The sequence below is a fragment of the Phascolarctos cinereus genome, unplaced genomic scaffold (assembly GCF_003287225.1).
Source record: "Phascolarctos cinereus isolate Bilbo 61053 unplaced genomic scaffold, phaCin_HiC Scaffold_2;HRSCAF=192, whole genome shotgun sequence".
Classification (NCBI taxonomy): Eukaryota; Metazoa; Chordata; class Mammalia; order Diprotodontia; family Phascolarctidae; genus Phascolarctos; species Phascolarctos cinereus.
Window position 1 is genome coordinate 396,006,418 of NW_027555625.1, and position 19,093 is coordinate 396,025,510.

The 19,093-nt window shown below is 38.1% G+C and overlaps 1 protein-coding gene across 2 annotated transcripts in view; it reads left to right on the forward strand.

The window, feature by feature from the left end:
- Positions 1 to 19,093, forward strand: part of GABRG2 (gamma-aminobutyric acid type A receptor subunit gamma2) — a 138,110-nt gene that overhangs the window by 109,965 nt on the left and 9,052 nt on the right. The gene's annotated exons all lie outside the window — the stretch shown is intronic.

Consider the following 19,093-nt stretch of genomic DNA (forward strand, 5'->3'; position numbering starts at 1 on the left):
TACTTGGTTTTGTTGCGATTTTATAATTCATAAAAAGACATGAGGAAAAGGATCGTTTCTTAAAATGGTAGACATATCCTTGGAAGCCCTTTTACTCTTTTCTGACGTGGCAAGAACTACCCTGTCTGCCTCCTTATGTTTCCCATGAGGCCAGTGACCCTTCAGTGGTTGTTAAAATGTTCACTTCTTTTGCCTTGAGGAGAAATTTTCTATGGTACTATGCCTAGTTTTCCCTTCATCACCAATGATTTAATGCATTCTACTATAAAAAAAGCTGGTGGTTTAAACCCACCCAGTTGTTGTTTTGACTAGCCAGAATTCTCATAGCTCTTATTCCCCTTCAATTTCTTTCCATAGGGAATGCAGGGGGAGATGTGTCCTCTGTCTAGTTACAATAGTGGCATGGAGATTGGAATATTTTTGAAAGCTGAATGTGGTGTCAGAGAATGGAAAGACTGGAAGCAGAGAGAGAAGTCAAAAAGTTGTTGCAGCTGTCATAGCTCTTGCCTTAATGAAAAACACAGCAGTATGATAAAGTGGGAAGAGTACTGGTCTTAGAACAAGCAGGCCAGTGTTTAGGCATGGGCCCTGGCACTAGCAACGCATGCCTGGGCAATTCAAGGGATTATAAATTTAAAGCTAGCAGGGACATTAGAGATCTTCAAATAAAACCTCTTCATTTTACAGGTGAGGAGAACTGAGGCCCACCAGAACTCATAAAAGACCTGTCTAGGGTTACACATTTGGCATCTGAGGAAGAATTCAAACTCAGGCCCTTCTGACTCCAATTGTAGTGCTCTGTCTCTTAAACTATGCTGCCCCAGATTGTCTTCATCTCTCTGGGCCTCAGAGAATGAAACGAGGCTAATAATACTTGCATCAACCAACATATTGGGCTATTGTTTTGAATGCTATTAGTAAAGTATAACATACTATCCATATATTTAACTCATTGTTGCCTCCACTTTCTTGGATTTCACTAGCATCCTCCCTTAATATCTTTAATATGGCATGCCTTTAATATGACATAATAGTAGACCTTAGTTTCTCAAAGAATTTGACAGTAGATCAGTCTTTATAAAAATCTGAAAAGATAGAAAATCTTTGAATATTTTCCTAATGATAAATCAATTATTTAATCAAAAAGCATTTATTATGTGCTAGGGACTGTGCCAGCCAGTCAGGATACAAAGAATGAAAAAGTTCCTACTAGCAATGAACTTACAATCTAACCATAGAAACAAATGGCACATATATAGATATAGATATAGATATAGATATAGATATAGATATAGATATAGATATAGATACAGATATAGATACAGATATAGATATAGATACAGATATAGATAGATATAGATAGATAGATAGATATAGATATAGATATAGATATAGATATAGATATAGATATAGATATAGATATGGATAGAGATGGATATGGATATGGATATGGATATGATATGATATGATATAGATATAGATATAGATATAGATATAGATATAGATATAGATATAGATATAATATAGACATAGATATATGAATATAAAATAAATACAAATATAACATCACTGTTGTGCAGAGATAGAAAGTGGGCCCCACCTGTATAGAGAGGACCCACCAGTGGCAAAGGGACTGTTCTTGTATATGGCCTGAAGGGAAGTAGAATAGACATCCAGCTTCTTCTCTTCCCACACTTCTCCAAGGGAGACTTTCATTCTTGCCTGGAGGGGAAGCAGGAAATTGGGGCTGAGGCTACTCTCCTCTCCTCAGTGAGATGTGGTACCAGGCTAGAATTACATCATCTATTGAGTCTCTTAAATATTATTCGTCTAAACTATATGATTGGGTTCCATCTAATGTCTGATAGCTTTATCAATTTGTTAGGAAAGGAGGGGCAAGCACTTTATTTAAAATTTGATCCTTTTCCCACCAAATATCAGTTCCACAATGAACACACATACAGAATAGCTAAGAAACCCATTTATCCAAATTATAGAAAAAGAGAAGTCAGAGGAAGTATACATATGAGAATATATGCCAGACAATACAGAGTGAAGGAATTTTCCCATTGAGAGTGAGATAACTGAGTTCAAACAAGAAAGAATGATCTGGATCTCACCCAAGGAGAAATTCTCTGAATGCTTTAGTGTAGCAAACTGAGAATAGAGACATGATGGAGACATCTCTCTCTTCTCATAAATTCGACCTCTTTTATCTTTTTTTTCTCAAAGCTGGTAGCCTGCTGGATGCTCAAAAAAGACTCTTACTTGGGGACTCAATGAATACTATTGAAAGCTGGAACTGTCCCATTTCTTGCTAATTCTGCCCTCCCTCTCATGCAGGGCAGGGCATTCATCTCTACCAATAAGTAGAAAGTCACATGCCATTGAGTGTTGGCATAAAGGTTATACATACAAAAAAAAAAAAAAAGAAATGCAAAGCAGTTGAGGGAGGGTATTAGCAGTTGGGGGAAATAAGTAAAGGTTTCATGTTGAAGGTGCTGACACTTTCAAGGAAAGAAAGAGTTTCTATGAGATGGAGCTGAAGAGGTATATTTAAGGCTTGTGCAAAGGCACAGAGATAAGGGATGGAATACCTTTTGTGAGAAACCAACAAGGCAACTTTAGCTCCATCCCAGAGTTCGGGTAGGGAAGTAATGTCCATTGAGATTGATATGATGGGTAGAAGCCACATTGTGAAGGGTGAATGCTTGGATGCCCTCTTGCTGATTTCAGATATGGACAGAATCCTCCTATCTGTCCCTTTATTGTTGCTGTTATTGGGGAATTTCATTTGTATCTGACTCTTCCTGCCCCTTTTTGGGATTTTCTTGGCAAAGATACTCAACACATAGCTCGTAACTGTCTGAGGATGGACTTGAACTCATAAAAATGAGTCTTCCTGATTCCACTCCTAGTAATCTATCCGCTATGCCATCTAGCTGCCCATCTGCCTCTTTTATCCAAGTGACAGTAGGTAACAAGGAGAGTTGATTGTATAACATAGGATATTTTATGAAGGAATATTTACTTCATTAATTAGAATCACAAATATACAAATTTTACTAACTTAAGGATTACCCCTCCCCATGCAACACCTCAGTCTCTGGGGAGAACATGGGGATCAGGTTCCTAACTTAGCTTGATTCCCATAGAGCACAGTCCTTGGGTTTGAGTCTTGGGTACCCTGGCTTCTCATAGCCTCCATGCCATCCTGGCTGGCTGAAACCTTGACTGCAATCCTGCCTCCAAGGTCACCATGACTCAAACTCCCATTCAGTGAGAATAATTTCCTGCACCTGAAACTGAGGCCAAACAACACAGAATGGAAATCAGAATTGTCAGGACCATTTCTTGGAGCTGAGGCAAAAGGGAGGTATGGAGCAGAAGAAAATATTTCCCCTCTCACCAGTGTAGTTCAATGCCTCCCATAGCATACAGGAATCCCTGAAAAGAACAGAGCTAAAAAAGAAGGCAAAAGGAATTACCAGGTGGGTTTTACCCTGTCTGATTGCAGACAATCAAAGGAGGTTACTCCCCTTACATGATAGGGATGCAACAGGTTCTGTGTTACACAAGGGCATACTCAAAATATAGGTTGTAACTGGATAGGGGAGTGACATGATCACAAATGCACTTAAGGAAAATAACTCCCATAGCAGAAGAGTGGATATATTGCAACAAGGAGAGACTTAAGGCAAGGAGACCAATTAGGAAGCTGTTGTGATAATCTGAAAAAGTGATGATTAGGATTTAAATAAGGTGGCAACAGGGTAATAGAGATAAGAGTTCAGATATGAGAGATGGATGTGTAGAGTGAGAAAGACTGCCCACTCTAGAAGAAAGCCAGGGTTACTAACCTGGAAGAATATGAAACCTGGTGCTATCTTCAAAAGAAAAAAAAAGGAAGAAAGAAATGATAAGTTTAGCTTCAGTCCTCTTTAGTTTGGGATATATCTGAGATGATCAGTTTCAAATGTCCAGTAGGTGATTAACAATGGGGGATTGAAGCTAAAACTCAGGAGAAAAACTGGAATTGAACATATAGACCTCTGAGTCATCTGAATAAAAATGATAATTAAACTCAAAAGAGTCAATGAGGTTACCAGAGAAAGTATGTAGAGAAAGAAAAGAATAGGACCAAAGACAGAACCTTGGATAGCACATTGAGTTTGAGGATACAGCCTCAAATGGTCAAGCCATCATAGGAGATCAAATGGTCAGTAGAGTAGGATGATGATGATAGCTAACATTTATACAGTACTTTAAGTTATGCAAAATACTTTAGATGTATTAGCTTATTTGATTTGATTTGAAAAATTAAGAGAGACTACTGTCAGAAAATCTATAAAGGAGAGAACAGCCCTGAGGAAAAGGTATCAAATGCAGCAGATAGCTTGAGAAGGATGAGTTCTGAAATAAGACCGTTAGCTTTGGCAAATAAATCTTTGATAACTTTGGAGAGAGCAATTTAAGTTAAGTTATAATGGTGGAAGCCAAATTGTAAAGGGTTGTGGATTGAGTGAAAGGTGAATAAGTATAGATTGCTATTTCTAGGAATTTAGCTGAGAAAGGTAGGAAAGATGTAGTACAATAATTTGAGGCAATTGTAAAATCAAGAAAAGGGTTTCTTTTGTTTGTTTGTTTTTAGGATGAGGTAGATTTTGGCATATTTGAAATCTTTAGAAAATAAGAGATAAGGAGGTTTGAAGTTTAGAGAAAGAGGAGAAGGGGAAAAGAAGCAGAGGAGGAAAAGAGGGAAGCTGGTTGCGGTCGCATTTGGATAAAAGTTAGAGAGAATGGAATCAAGGGCACATACGAAAGGGTTCACCTTGGAACTTTTATTGTCAGACATATGGCACCATATGTCTATTATCTGATGATCAGCCTAATGAAAATTGGAAGTGCAATTGTGTGGCCTAGAAGTCATTAGGATAGTTAAACAGCGCATACCAGAGTTGGGATCTATGTTAGTCAAAGGACTGTGCACGTTAAAAAATCATGAATATTTTGAGTGTTTGTTGATAGGACATCTCTAGTCTGGGATCCTTTTTCCATTAAAAAAACAGGCTTTTATGGGGTGAAAATGGTACAATAAAGTAATCTTCCCTGTCTTTTCATGATATTGCCTTGCCTTCCAAGCCCAACTCTCTCTAAATCTCTTATATCCCTCTACCCTTAGAGAAACCCAAGATCCTTTCCTAACAACCTCCAAGTCAAGTTGGGTCACCCTGGCCTACAGCATTTCATTTCTGATCTCCTCCTAGCCAGGATAACCTTTTAGGGGTTGTTGCTTTTGATAGAAAGTCTTGAAAATACTCTTGAAGGACTCCTTTGACCCTCTAAAAAGAGATGGGCTAAGTGAGTTTGGTGAATCAGACATTTAGAAGCATGGATGCAAATATCCAGAAGGACAGAGGGGAAGTTTTTAGCCTCTCAGTCTAATTTAAGCACTACATCAGTCACAAGATCATCCTATTTAGAATTAGTAACCCTTATTTGCTATTTTCTTTTCACCCTCTGAAATACTACAGCTATTGAATCATTCTTCACCATGTACCCATTAATATCCTCCACCACCACCAAAGACTGTACATTGCCTAGGTGCTTGTGGGGGCAAAATAGATAATGAGTTACGAGGATGAGCTCTGCAAGGCCCAGTTACTCTCTAAAGAGCTTGGAACTAAAACTGTGAGATTTCATTTCCAGGCTGCAGAGAGGGAGAAAAAATGTTTTAATTTGCATATTATTTACATACCAGATTCCTTCCAAGTGGTTACAGTCACTTACTTTCATGCCTTTATCATATTGGAGAACTAATCTAGTCCTGAGAAAATCTTCCTCATACACAGACTAGCAAGTTGTTCACATAGATGTTGGGGAGACCATGGTCTTCACTGGATAAAATGGTTCTTTTTTTTGTTCATTATTTCCCCTATCCCTAATTCCAAATTAGCAAACACAGTCATCTCAAAACAGAATTAGGAATTCTTCCCTTTAAAACCAACAAACATAATAATGATAATAATAATAATAATAATAATAATAATGACAAAAAAGTAAGAAAAATCTAGTAATCTATCATTGCTTCTATACTCTGGTTCCAATTTGGAACTCTCCATAGCTTGTTGAAATGGAAACATGATGACAGGGGAGAGAAACTGTGGGGAGATGACTCCTCAACTGGGAGTAAAGGGACCTCAATTCTAGTCTTGTTTGCCTTTATGAAAATAATTTCCCCCCTCTTAGCCTCAGTTTCATCATCTACAAAATGGGAGTCAAGATGATCTTCAATTCCTTTCTACCTCTAAGACTCTATGACTTAAAACCAGAAATACAAATTATAATTTGAAAGTTAAATGAATTAAATGTCTGTGCCTCTAAATAAAGAAGTCAGAAACACATAGCCCATGGCATGCCACCATTAAGAGCTATAATTAGAGATAGAGTGTCATCTATGGAATGAAACAACAGGCACTCATAAGATATTATTGACTGGTCCCTGTTTTTAATCCTTTCTGTGAATTCCAGGTAACATGGAACCCATAGGAAAAAATGAAAGACTGTGTGCCAATATATCTCAGTACTATGCCTCTCAATTTTTTTCTCTCCCAGATTTAGTTTTTACAGGGCCTGGCACTCACAGAAACACAATCTTTTCCTTTCCCTATAGGCAGAATGTGCTTAATTTCAAGCCTGCACACAAATCAGTCCTTTAAAAAAAGAAAATTGGTTCCCCACACACATAACAGGTTGTAATTGGAATTCATTCTTTGACATGTAAATTGAAAACCAACCTCACTGAGATCTGAATCCCAAAGATAAATTTGTGAAAATAGACTCCAGTGCAAGCTTTTCCCAAAGCCTTGGCATTGCTTTATTTCATTACATAATCAAGCCACAATCAGGGCTTAGAAATGGGTATTAGGAGAAAACTGGGCCCAGCAATAGAGCTAAGACAGTACAGCTGTCATTCCATCAGTACTTTTGGCCTCTTCCTGTGTCTCCAAATAGACACAATTGAACATAAGACTTCTACTGTCTGATGGGCGGGCAGACAGGCAGAGGGGAAGGAAAGAGATAGAGAACCTTCTTTACATCACACAACCAACCTCTCCCTACCAAATGGCCTTATTTCTGGAGCACTTTTCTTTGCTCACAGAGCTAACAATGCTGGGGAGGGAGGGGTCCTAATGAAGAAAGGAAGATATTCAGATTTTTCTCAATAGCAAGTGTTGCTAAGGAAAGTGAAGCCTGCCCTACCAACTGGACAGTTATCGGAAGCACTTATATGTAGATTAATTAGAGAAAATACTGTGGTAGAGTAGAAGGAATGGGAATAGATTAGGGAATAAAGACTAGGCCTTTGATTTCATTGATATAAGGAACTCCCAAATGAAGAAACTTCCTATACCGATAGAGATCAGAAACTTCTCTGCAACTTACAGACTTAGGGGCAGTGAGAAGCTAACAAGCACTTGGCCCAGGCTCACAAGACTAGATAGGTCAGACACTAGAACTGACCCCAGGTCTTCTTGTCTGTGAGGGTCATCTTCTATCCACTATGTAATACCACCTTTGTAAGGCATTTTAAGCAAGTAACTATTAGATTTCAATAAAGTCAAAATGAACAGCCAATTCAGCAACTGAATTACACAATCATTGTTATAGAGACCATCCTGAGATATTTGAAAATATTAGGAAAACAAATGTCATTTCTCCTGCCTTATTTCTTTTTGTGGTGGACAGGAATCATTATCCCCTTTGGATAGGCTAGAGGAAATAGTCAGCTATGGAGATGGAGGTTTCATACATTATCAGGTTTATTTGCTTAACTGGTATTATTCATTTAAAAGAGTGTGTTCAACTCCCAAATGATATAAGCACTACATGTAAACTTTTCATTCTTTGTAAAAGTTAAACATATAGAGATAGATGTGGACATATAAATGATATATATCTACTTATATAGGTATCTATACATGTTTATAAATAGATTCATGTATGTACAAATTTTATTTTAATTCTATTTCATTTTAATAATTTATTATCATTTGTGTATTAATCATTGTATGTCATATTATAAATCCATTTATTAATAACTTTTACCTATTTATCATATGTATTATATATTTGTATGTACACCCAAATAAACATAAACACATATGTGTATATGTGTGACTGTATTAGCTTATTTGCCCTTTCTCCTCTTCCTGTCAGGTGAATGAGAAAACAGGCCTAGATATAGTAGTCATTTGCCTTAGTAAATAGCAGAAGTGGGAGAAGGACCTAGGTCTCCTGACTCTTAGGTACTTAATTTCTACCCAGTGGCTTTCATAATCTACAGATGTTCTCATGTTCTCCTCACAATAATGGTGGGATATGTGAGATTACTGGGAATAGCATGCTGGCATTACTTTAAGATGCCATTTTCCAAGGACAGATTTGTAGACAACGACTTCTTCAATTTTACATCCTGCTGCCCTTTTAAGGTCATATTTCACTGTTAAATTTCCCAATTCCAATAGATGTATGAGGCTAAGAAAGCTGTGTCTTCTAAACTACATACCTCAAAATAATTTCTTTTAAATTTAATTTCATAAGTATGAATATGTTTCTCAACTGGCTCTGCAGTGGTCATTATCTATGTTTGATTTACATCAGTAAGAGTTGGGGTGTGGCTGTGCATTTGGCACACATATAATGACCTGAAAGCCACTTAGCAGGAAACTAGAGTCTTCATTCAGTCCATCCTTCTGTCTGATATCTACCTCACCCCTCCTTCTGCAGCTTGCAACAATGACCTTACACATATTCACTCTGCATTTAGAATGGAGGTACACAGTCCGATCTGCTTACGAGCCTTGACTCCTGTCTATCCAAAGATAGCACTATATTTCAGGACTGAGCATACCAGTGCCTACAGCAGTAGGACTGTGAATTCTTGGTCACAGGACTAAACTGCTCTACACCTCTGTTTGTGGGATAACATAACAACTTAAACCATTCAATTCCTTGGGTATAGAGGTTTGCTCAAAAGGCAGTTTGATAGCTTTATTGAGCAGGCTGAGAGACAAAGTTTTTGACTTAAAAAAAAAATAAAATATTCACCAGTGCCTGTGGGGTCATGCTGGTTTTCCTTTGTTATCTTGAATTCCAATTTGAGAAAGGGGTATTAGGACAAGTAAGGGAAGGAAGGAATGTGTAGGGAACAGAGAAAAGACAAGTAATATGACACACTTAAATCAGTCAGTCAGCATTAAGAGCCTACTATGTGCAAGGCATGCTAAGCTCTGGGGAGCCAAACTAATCTTCTACCCAATTATTTTTTCTCCTTGGTTTTTCCCTGGTCTACATCAGGTATTTGAATGATTTAGCTTTTTTTTTTTTCAACTGAGACTGGAGGCAGCTGCAGTGTAAGGGAATGAACACTGTATTCTGAGTGAGAAGTGAACTAGAATCAGAGTTCTGCCGATTGCTGGTTTCTTAACCTTGAACATGTCATTTACCTTTTTTTGAACCCATTTATAAAATGGAAACAATATTTTAATACCTACCTCTCAGGGATATGGGAAGACTCAAATGAGATAATGGATTAAAGCTCTTCTTGGACTATAATGTACTATATAAATGTCAGCTCTTGCTATCATTATCTTAAATCCCTCCTCTCTGGCTTCTGCTTGATTTCAATCTAATCAAGCAACCATTCTACCAGGTCCTGTGAGCAAGGATCTGGACTAGGCACTGATTTGACATTTGCTGAACAAAAGCTGGCTTCCCTGAGTGTTATTTTTGTTATAGTATGTCCACAATGTAGAAAGAGAGTTGGTCTTGGAGTCAGGAAGAGCTGAGTTTAGACTTCCTGCCTCTGGCACATACTGTCTGTATGACAAAGTATTCAGTCTCTCAGGACTCTAGACAGCTAAGTCTGAATAGCAGTGGGGAATGTGCAGCCTCGAGGCCACATGTGGCTCTCTAGGTCCTCAAGTGTGGCCCTTTGGCTGACTCCAAACTTCACAGAACAAATTCTTTTATTAAAGGATATAGTCCTTATATGGAAGAACCCAGTTGGCTTGATTATATTTATATATTATAGAAACAAATGCGGGATTTGTATGTTAAGTTAAAGTCAGAAAGCTGACATCTTTCAGAGGATTTCTCAGGATTTCATTGCTACCTGTGTAGATTTTGGCCCTCTTTTGGAATATCTCTCATCTTAATATCTAAGATGTCAGCAGAAACATTTTAAAACTAAATTATATGGCTACATCTAAGCAGTGCTTTTGTTCACAAGGGCCTCAAGGGTTTTCAGTAAAAAACTTTTGATCCCGGGATGTTGTGTGGAATATGCATCATATTTTAAGATTTCTCCTAAAACACAACAAAATTACATTCCTGGGATTTTTGAAGAGGATGAATGAACAGACTGTCTGATGTCCCAGTAGTAAAGAACCCATGGAGTAGCTACATATAAAAGAACATTTTACTGTTACCTGTGACTATACATCTGGTGATGATATGTAATTAGTCTGCATTTTGGAGCCTCAGTTGAACAAAAGAAGAGCATAATTTTATTGCAGCAAATCTGCAAGCTGCTTATTAAAGTAATTGGAGTGAATTAATGGCTCTTATGGATTTAGGATACATTGTTGACTATATAAATACAGGGACATGATTGATTGGTTTATCATTCTCCCAGGAGCCTGCAGGTGGTCTTCTAACAAATGCCAAAAAAATCCCTCAACATGATATTTGCCAATGGAGTTCACACACATACATGTTCTCTCTCTCTCTCTCTCTCTCTCTCTCTCTCTCTCTCTCTCTCTCTCTCTCTCTCTTTTTCTCTCTCTCTCTCTCTCTCTCTCTCACACACACACACACACACACACACGCACACACACACACACACTCACGCACACATACTATTTGCTTTTGTAAAAGAGCGTATTTGGTAGGCAGTTGTGTGTGTCTCTTATTTCACTAAAATAAGTACCTCACCAAGGCTTTTATGTAACATAACTTTCATTCTAAATCACAGTTGTAGTAATTGGGTAGATTCAGCAATACAAAAAGGTCCAGCAGCCCTTATACAAATCCAAAGCCCTGAAGTCACTCTGTCTCTACAGTTTTAGCTCTCTGAGCTTGGAGGATGCTTATCTTGTAGGGGATGTGTTCACTGCCTTTTGAGTGTTTGCTGGTCAGTTTGCTATCCTGAGCTAAAACTACAAAAGCACCTTATAATGGAATAGAAAACTCTGAGAATATTATGAGAGGAATAGGAAAAAAACCAACAATTTTTTCCATTGCCAAGTGTTATGTGTTGTTGTGGCGGAGGGGATAGAGTACCAGACTGACTAGATGTCAGAAAGGTTTGAGTTTGACACATTCATTAGCTCTGGGGATCAGTTTCCTCACCTGTAAATTGAAAATAAGGCTAGCTCTTACCTCACAGGATTGTTGTGAGGATCGAATGACATCATAATATGTGTAAAGCCCTCTATATACCTTTTAAAGTGTCATATCAGTGTGAGCTAATATTCAAAATAGAAAACTGTCTTTTTCCTTCAAATGATTCGCTCTGCCTTTTAGAAAACAGCAACACTCTGGCAGTTTGGACAATAATTGGGCTCTTTCACCTAAAGTTGTTGTCTGTACTTTAGGAGGAAGACAATAGTGCAGTACTATAATTGTCAGCGTTGTAGGTGTCAGTATGTAAGTGCATTCAACTACGTAACCTTTCCTCACTCCACTCCCCCTTTCATGGAAGGTAGTCTGTGGGCTGCACAGATCAAGAGGCTAATAAAGGCGATTCTTTGGGTAGGACTTCATGTTTGAAGTATCTCCAAACTGATTATTTCCAATGGCTATCTTCAAATTGTATTTTTTTACTTTCTCTCCACAGATAAAGTACTGCTACTATTAGTAGTATTACTAATAGTAATAGTAGTTAGCATTTAAATAGTTCCTTAATGTTTCCAAAGCACTTTATAAATATTATTTAATTTTGTCCTCATACCAACCTCAGAGTTAGGTGCTATTATTATTACTTTGCAAATTTAAAAAAAAAAAAAGACAGAGAGAATTTAAGTGACTTGCCCAGATTTCCACAACCAGTAAGTGTCTAAGGCTATATTTCACCAGGTCTTCATGACTCTAGGTAGAGTGCTCTAACCTCTGCACCACCTAGCTGCCTATGCTACAGACAAAGCAATTATTTTCCCTGTTCCTATCTGTCCTCTGCTTACCTCCAATATCATGACTCCTTTAGACTATCTCCTTTCAACCAACTCCATTTTGGCTTCCAAAATATTTTGAAGTCCAACCAGTACCTCCTCTTTCATGAAATCCTCCTTGACTACAAAAGATAAATGCAACATAGTGTAGCGAAAGAAAAAAAAAACACATCGTACTAGAAATCTTGCCCTAGTTCTACCTTTGTCTGTAATTTGCTATGTGACCTTGAGGAAAATATTTTGTCCTCTCTAAGTCCCATTTTCTTCACTGGGAAAATTTGGATAGTGTAAAATAAGATTTTGAAAAACCTTCAAGCTTGGAAATTCTTTGACTCCATATTTCAGTAAATAAGAGCTCTCCTTTCTATGAAATTATAGCATCGTAGGATGACCAGTTGAGAACCGAAGGGATCTTAGATACCATCAATCAGCCAATCAATCAGTCAATCTATATAAACATTTTATGAAGCACTTACTGTGTACTAGGCACTGTGCTAAGTTCTGAAGATACAAAAAGAGGCAAAAGACATTCCCTGTCATCCAGGCTCTTACAAACTAACAGGATAGACAATATACAAAAAAAAAAAACCTACATACAAAGCAAGCTATATACACATGATGAATAGGAAATAATAGAGGAAAGGCACTGTAATTAAGAATGGTTAAGGAAGGCTTCCTATAGAAGGTAGAATTTTAGTTAGGGCTTAAAGAAATCCAGGTAGATCAGTGGTTGGAGTATTAGAGGGAGACTAGAATGCTAATTTCATCATTTTCCAAAGAGGATATTGAATCCCATAAAAGTACAGTGATTTGCATGAGAACATATATGCAATAATCTATGACGGAATAACTGGGACCAAACCATTTGTAACATGGTAGGATAAGGAACATGTTACATATTTTTTTAGTTCTCATAATTGTGAACATATAGAAAGCATTCTATATTTTGTTTATGTATTTTTAAATCTCTATGGCCTTAGTTGGGATGGAATTGTAGGGTGCCATCTTAACAACAGGATTTCAAAATCATTTTTTTTCCCCTGTATTCTTTGGGGAAATCCAATCTTACTCTGAGTGCTTCTCAAGCACATGGCCCCATGCAGCTTGACTTTATGCATAATTTCCTGCCAGCCTGTTCCAAAGCCTGGGCCTGTTTTACATATCTGAATGGCAGTGTGTAAAAATAGCAGGTTCACCTTGAAGCTTCTTAGGTAATCTAAAGACTATTTACCATTTTGATGATTTTTTTTTGCCGCAGATTGGGGAGCAAGAAAGCATGGCGGCCCCTACTGCTGCCTTATGACGCTCACAGGGATGCTCAGCAGGGTCTTTTATGAAGTGAGAAGTATAGCAGGGAGCAAAGGTGTTTGAGATGGTGGGAGGCAGGTGGAGGGTCAGAAAGGATTGGATTAGTGTCAGGAACAATGAAATATGTTGACTTGGAGCTGATTTTTTCATTAGGATTTTCATTTTAAGTTTACTGCAATAAAAAAGAAACAAAACACTGAGGCATATAGTTTATTAAGCATCTATCTCCTTCCAAAACCCGTTGCAGGGAGCATAGGTTCATGTGGACATGCACAGATAACATTCTCTTGCCTACTCTAGATTAAAAGGTCATGGTTATGGAATACAGTTTCGGGTTTGGGAGCTTAATGTGAACAAATAATTAATTTAATCAAAAGTTCTCCATGATAGGTGAGGGATAGAGAACAGTCCTCTTTTTAAATAGCTAAGACAAGAATACACAAAAAGGTTAGATGATTTCCTTAAGTTTATAAAACAATTAGTTTGATCTCATAGCTCCAAAATCTGTCATTTACCAGTCTCTTGATCCCTGCAGATTTCTAGCCATGATAAACAAGAGTTTGGACAGTTTTTAGCTTGTAGGGGTATATTTTTTTTTAAGGACAAGTATCTTAAGAACCTAGAAAAAAGTTAACAACATGAGCCTATCATTTGGTTAAAGTCAAACAAACATTTCTCTCTCCTGATATCTGTATCACATGCCTGGATTAAAAATTTCAGAAATGGCCTGGATCTTTGAGATCCTATGTCCCTGTTCTTTCCTTTAGGGGGCAATATGGTACAATGGTTAGATTTAGAGAGCTTTGAAGTTTGGAAGACCTAGACCGGAGATTCCCAAACGTATTTGACCTACCACTCCTTTAAAAAAAACATTTAGCACCCCACTGGAAATCTACTTTCTTTAATGCTTTAAATTTTCTTTGAGATTTGCATCATTTCAAAAAATATATGAAATATGCATTTTTAAAATGACATCTTAAATTTAATAATTTATTGTAAGTTTTTGGGTTTTTTCTGCACTTAAATTTTGATGATGCAATATTTCACCATTTAACTGTATAATATTGTATTGTAAACGAGTCATTACATTCATATATTCCTGCTGATGCATGCTGGACTTCCAGCCTGCCAACACTTGCTTGTTAAGACCTGTCCACAGACTTGACAAATGATCCATTATAACTTGCATCTTGTGTGTTTATTTGGAAAGTAGCGTAACCACTGACTTTAACTCTCTTACACAACAGATGAAACATGTACAAATGGTTTTTCAAAATTTTGTTCTTTTCTCTTCTTTCCTTATGTTTCCACTGCCCCCTTATTTTTATTGAATGCCTTCCTCCAATTGCACCCAAAGCTATTACTGCCCTCCCATCATTCCAGTGCCCCCAAGGGGGTGGTATGGCCCACTTTGGGCACCTATGCTAAATGCAATTGCTGCCTCTTTTACTTATTGGCTTTGTAAGCTTGGGCAAATCATTTAAACTCAAAGTGCTCTAGACCACTTTCTAAATCTATAAACAGCAGCCCCATGAGTCTTTTCTCTGTTACTCACACAAGGTGCTAACTCTTTTCTGTCTGAAACATTGCATTGATTGGCTGTTGCTCATACCTGGAATACATTCCCTCCTTACCTCTGGACCATAGAATCCCTTATTTCAAGATAGCTTATGAACCACCAACAGGAAGTCTTTCTGTATTACCTCTAAGTGATAGTGTTCTTCAGACCAGCCATGCCTTATTCCTATCCAGACTATACTCCTGACTCTGATTTTTTTTTCTGACATCCCCTGTGTGGATTTTCATCTTTGCTTTTCAGTGTAGTATATGGAGTACTGGGCCTAGAGGCACAGATACCTGAGTTCAAATCTGTCCTCAGATATTTATGAGCTGTGTGACCCAGAACAAGTCCCTTAACTTCTGTTTGCCTCAGTTTCCTCACCTGTAAAATGAGAATAATAACAGTACCTACCTAACGGTGTTGTTGTAAGGATCAAATAAGATGTTACCCCTTTTTTTTTAACATCAGCTGAAGCATGTGATATTCTCCTCCAGCCTTTTACCTTTACTCTGTGTGTATTCCTTTGCTTCAAATGTGTTTCTTGTACAGACCAAACACTTGACACTTACTAGCTGTGTGACCCTGGGCAAGTCACTTAACCCCAATTGCCTAAAAGCAAAACAAAACAAAACAAAACAAAACAAAACAAAAAACAGGGCAGCTAGGTGGCACAGGGGATAGAGCAGCGGCCCTGAAATCAGGAGGACCTGAGTTCAAATCTGGCCTCAGACCAAACACTTGACACTTGCTAGCTGTGTGACCCTGGGCAAGTCACTTAACCCCAATTGCCTAAAAGCAAAAGAAAACAAAACAAAACATATGTGTTTCTTGTAAACAACATATTGTAGGATTATGGTTCTTAATCCACTCTGCTATCCACTTTTATTTTATGGAAGAGTACATCCCATTCACATTCACAATTATGATTACTATCTGTGTTTTTCTCTTCATCCTATTCCCTCCTCCATTTATGCTTTCCTCTCTCAGACCACCACCTCGCTTAGTCTGCCCCTCCCTTCTATTATCCCTCTCCCTTTTCTTTTCCATTTCCCCTCTTACTTCTTATAGGGTAAGTTAGATGTCTATACTTAACTGATTATATTATTCCCTCATTGAACCAAAACAGTGCTCATCTCCCTTCCTTCTTGCCCTCTACTATATTAGGTTTTGTGCCTTTTCATATGATGTAATTTACCTTTGTCTGCTTTCTCCCTTCCTCTTCTCCCAGTACAATCCCTTTTTCACCACTTAATTAGATATTTTATCATCACATCAATGTCAATGTTTACCCACCCCCTCTGTCTGTGCATATCCATTGTTGTAATAAAGATACAGTTCTCAAGAGTTACAAGTGTCATCTTCTCTTGTAGGGATGTAAACAGTTTGCCCTTATTAATAACATGTTTTGTTGTATTTCTTTCCTGTTTGCCATTTTGTTTCTCTTGAGTCTTGTATTTGAAGGTCAGATTTTCTGTTGAGCTCTGGTCTTTTTATCAGGAAGGTTTGGAAATCCCCTATTTCGTTGAATATCCATCTCCTCCCCTGTAAGATTATGCTGATTTTCTCTGGGTAGCTGATCCTTTGTTGTAAGCCAAGCTCCTTTGCCTTATGAAATATCATATTCCATACCCTCTGATCTTTTAATTTAGAAGCTACAAGGTCCTGCAAAATCCTGACTGTGGTTCCATGATATTTAAATTGTTTCTTTCTAGCTGCTAACAGTATTTTCTTCTTGACTTCATAGTTCTGGAATTTGGCCACAATATTCCTTGTCATTTGCCATTTGGGATCTTCTTCAGGAGGCAATTGGTGGGTTCTTTTGATGACTATTTTACCCTCTGGTTCGAGGACCTCACGGTGGTTTTCTTTGATGATTCCCTGAAGGATGCTGTCCAGGCTCTTTTTTTTTTATCATGGTTTTCAAGTAGATTAATAATTTTTAAATCATTTCTCCTGGATCTATTTTCCAGGTCAGTTGTTTTACCAATGAGGTATTTTACATTTTCTATTTTTTTCATTCTTTTGTTTCTGTTTGACTGATTCTTTATCTCTCATAGAGTCATTAGCTTCCACTTGCCCCACTGTATTTTTTTTTAGGCAATTGGGGTTAAGTGACTTGCCCAGGGTCACACAGCTAGTAAGTGTCAAGTGTTTGGTCTGAGGCCAGATTTGAACTCAGGTCCTTCTGACTTCAGGGCCAGTGCTCTATCTACTGCACCACCTAGTAGCCCCTAAGGGAAGGTATTTTTTTGTTCATTGTTTTTGGTTTTGCTTTTCGGTGAGGCAATTGGGGTCATGTGACTTGTCCAGGGTCACACAGCTAGTGTCAAGTGTCTCAGGTTGGATTTGAACTCAGATCCTCCTGATTCCAAGGCTGGGGCTCTATCCACTGTGCCGCCTAGCTGCCCCATGTAATTTTTAACAAATTGTTTTCTTCTGTTAGATTTTGTACCTCCTTTTCCATTTGGCCAATTTACTTTTTAAGGAGTTGTTTTCTTCAGTGTACTTTTTTTCCCCCATTTGGCCAATTGTATTTTTAGGGACTTGTTTTCTGCAGTTAATTTTTGTCCTTCCTTTTCTAAGCTATTGACTCTCTGTTTCATGCCTCTCATTTCTTTTCACAACTTTTCTTCTGCCTCTCTTACTTGACTTTTAAAATCCTTCTGGAGCTCTTCTAAGAAGGCTTTTTGGGCTTGAGGCCAGATCATATTCCCCTCTGAGGTTTCAGATGTGAGTATATTATTTTACTCTTCTGGATGTGTGCTTTGATCTTCCCTGTGCCCATAATAAGAATCTATGGTCATTATCCGTTTCTGCTTTTTGCTCATGGTGTTTGCCTATTTTCTGACTTAAAAAAAAAAAAGTTGCTCTCTCTGGCTGTAGTGCAGGGGCACTTACCCAAGTTTCTTCTCCTGATCGCCTGGGCCTTGCACAGGGATGTTTCACTGCTGGAGTTTGTCTGTCAGCATTGAGCTTTGCCTCCTGGAGTTGTGCTTCCCAGAGTTTTGCTGAGGTACCAGGTGATTTGGCTGCTGGAGACCACTGTAGCCCATGGTGGTTTTCTGAGCTGGTTCCCCTGCCTGTACTGAGGCTCTCAGGGGATCCTGATGTTGGCATTTGCCTGCTCCACCACTCTGGGTCTCAGGATCTCTGCCTGGTATGTTGAAGTGGGGCTTGCCGCTGGCTTGCTGGATGCCCCCTGTCCTGTACTGCTCCCCCTCCCCCACATCGAGTGGGGACTTTCCTCTCAATCCCCGAAGCTGTAAGACTGCAGTACCCCATCGTTCTGCTGGCTCAGCTGTTCTAGGATTTTTTTTTCCTGGTTCAATTATTTTCTGGGCTTTCAGAGGTCAATAAAGAAGGGTGAGAGTGACTTATTTCTTACTCGCCATCTTGGCTCCAAATAAGATGTTTATGAAGCATTTAGCATAGTACTTGGTACGGTAATAGGTACTATAAAAGTTTACTCTTTTCTCTTTTCTCCTCCCTTCCCTTTCCTTTATTAGAATGTAAGTTGCTCAAGGGCAAAGAATAACTTTCTGCTTATATTTTTATTTCCACAAATAGCGCCTTAGATAGAGGCTTAGCACGTTGCCTAATACGTAATTTCTTAAATGCTTGTTAACGTGACTTGTTGATTGATGGATAGATAGCATATCAAACCCTCAATTAAAAATAATCATTTATTCTCTGAGCTTAGCACAGTGCCTGATAGGTATTTAATAAACATTTAATTACTGATCAAATGATTGATTAAGAATATTAAGAATAGAGAAGAGGAAGAAGAAGAAGAAGAAGAAGAAGAAGAAGAAGAAGAAGAAGAAGAAGAAGAAGAAGACCATAGAGTTGACCAATGTCCTTTTTTGATGCACTACAAATTACTGTTCTCCATATTTACGACATGTTCCCTGATGTTTCCTACCTAACTATTCCCTGTGAATGAACTAATATGTTTGCTTCCTAGCTACTTCCTATGAATGAACTAATAAGA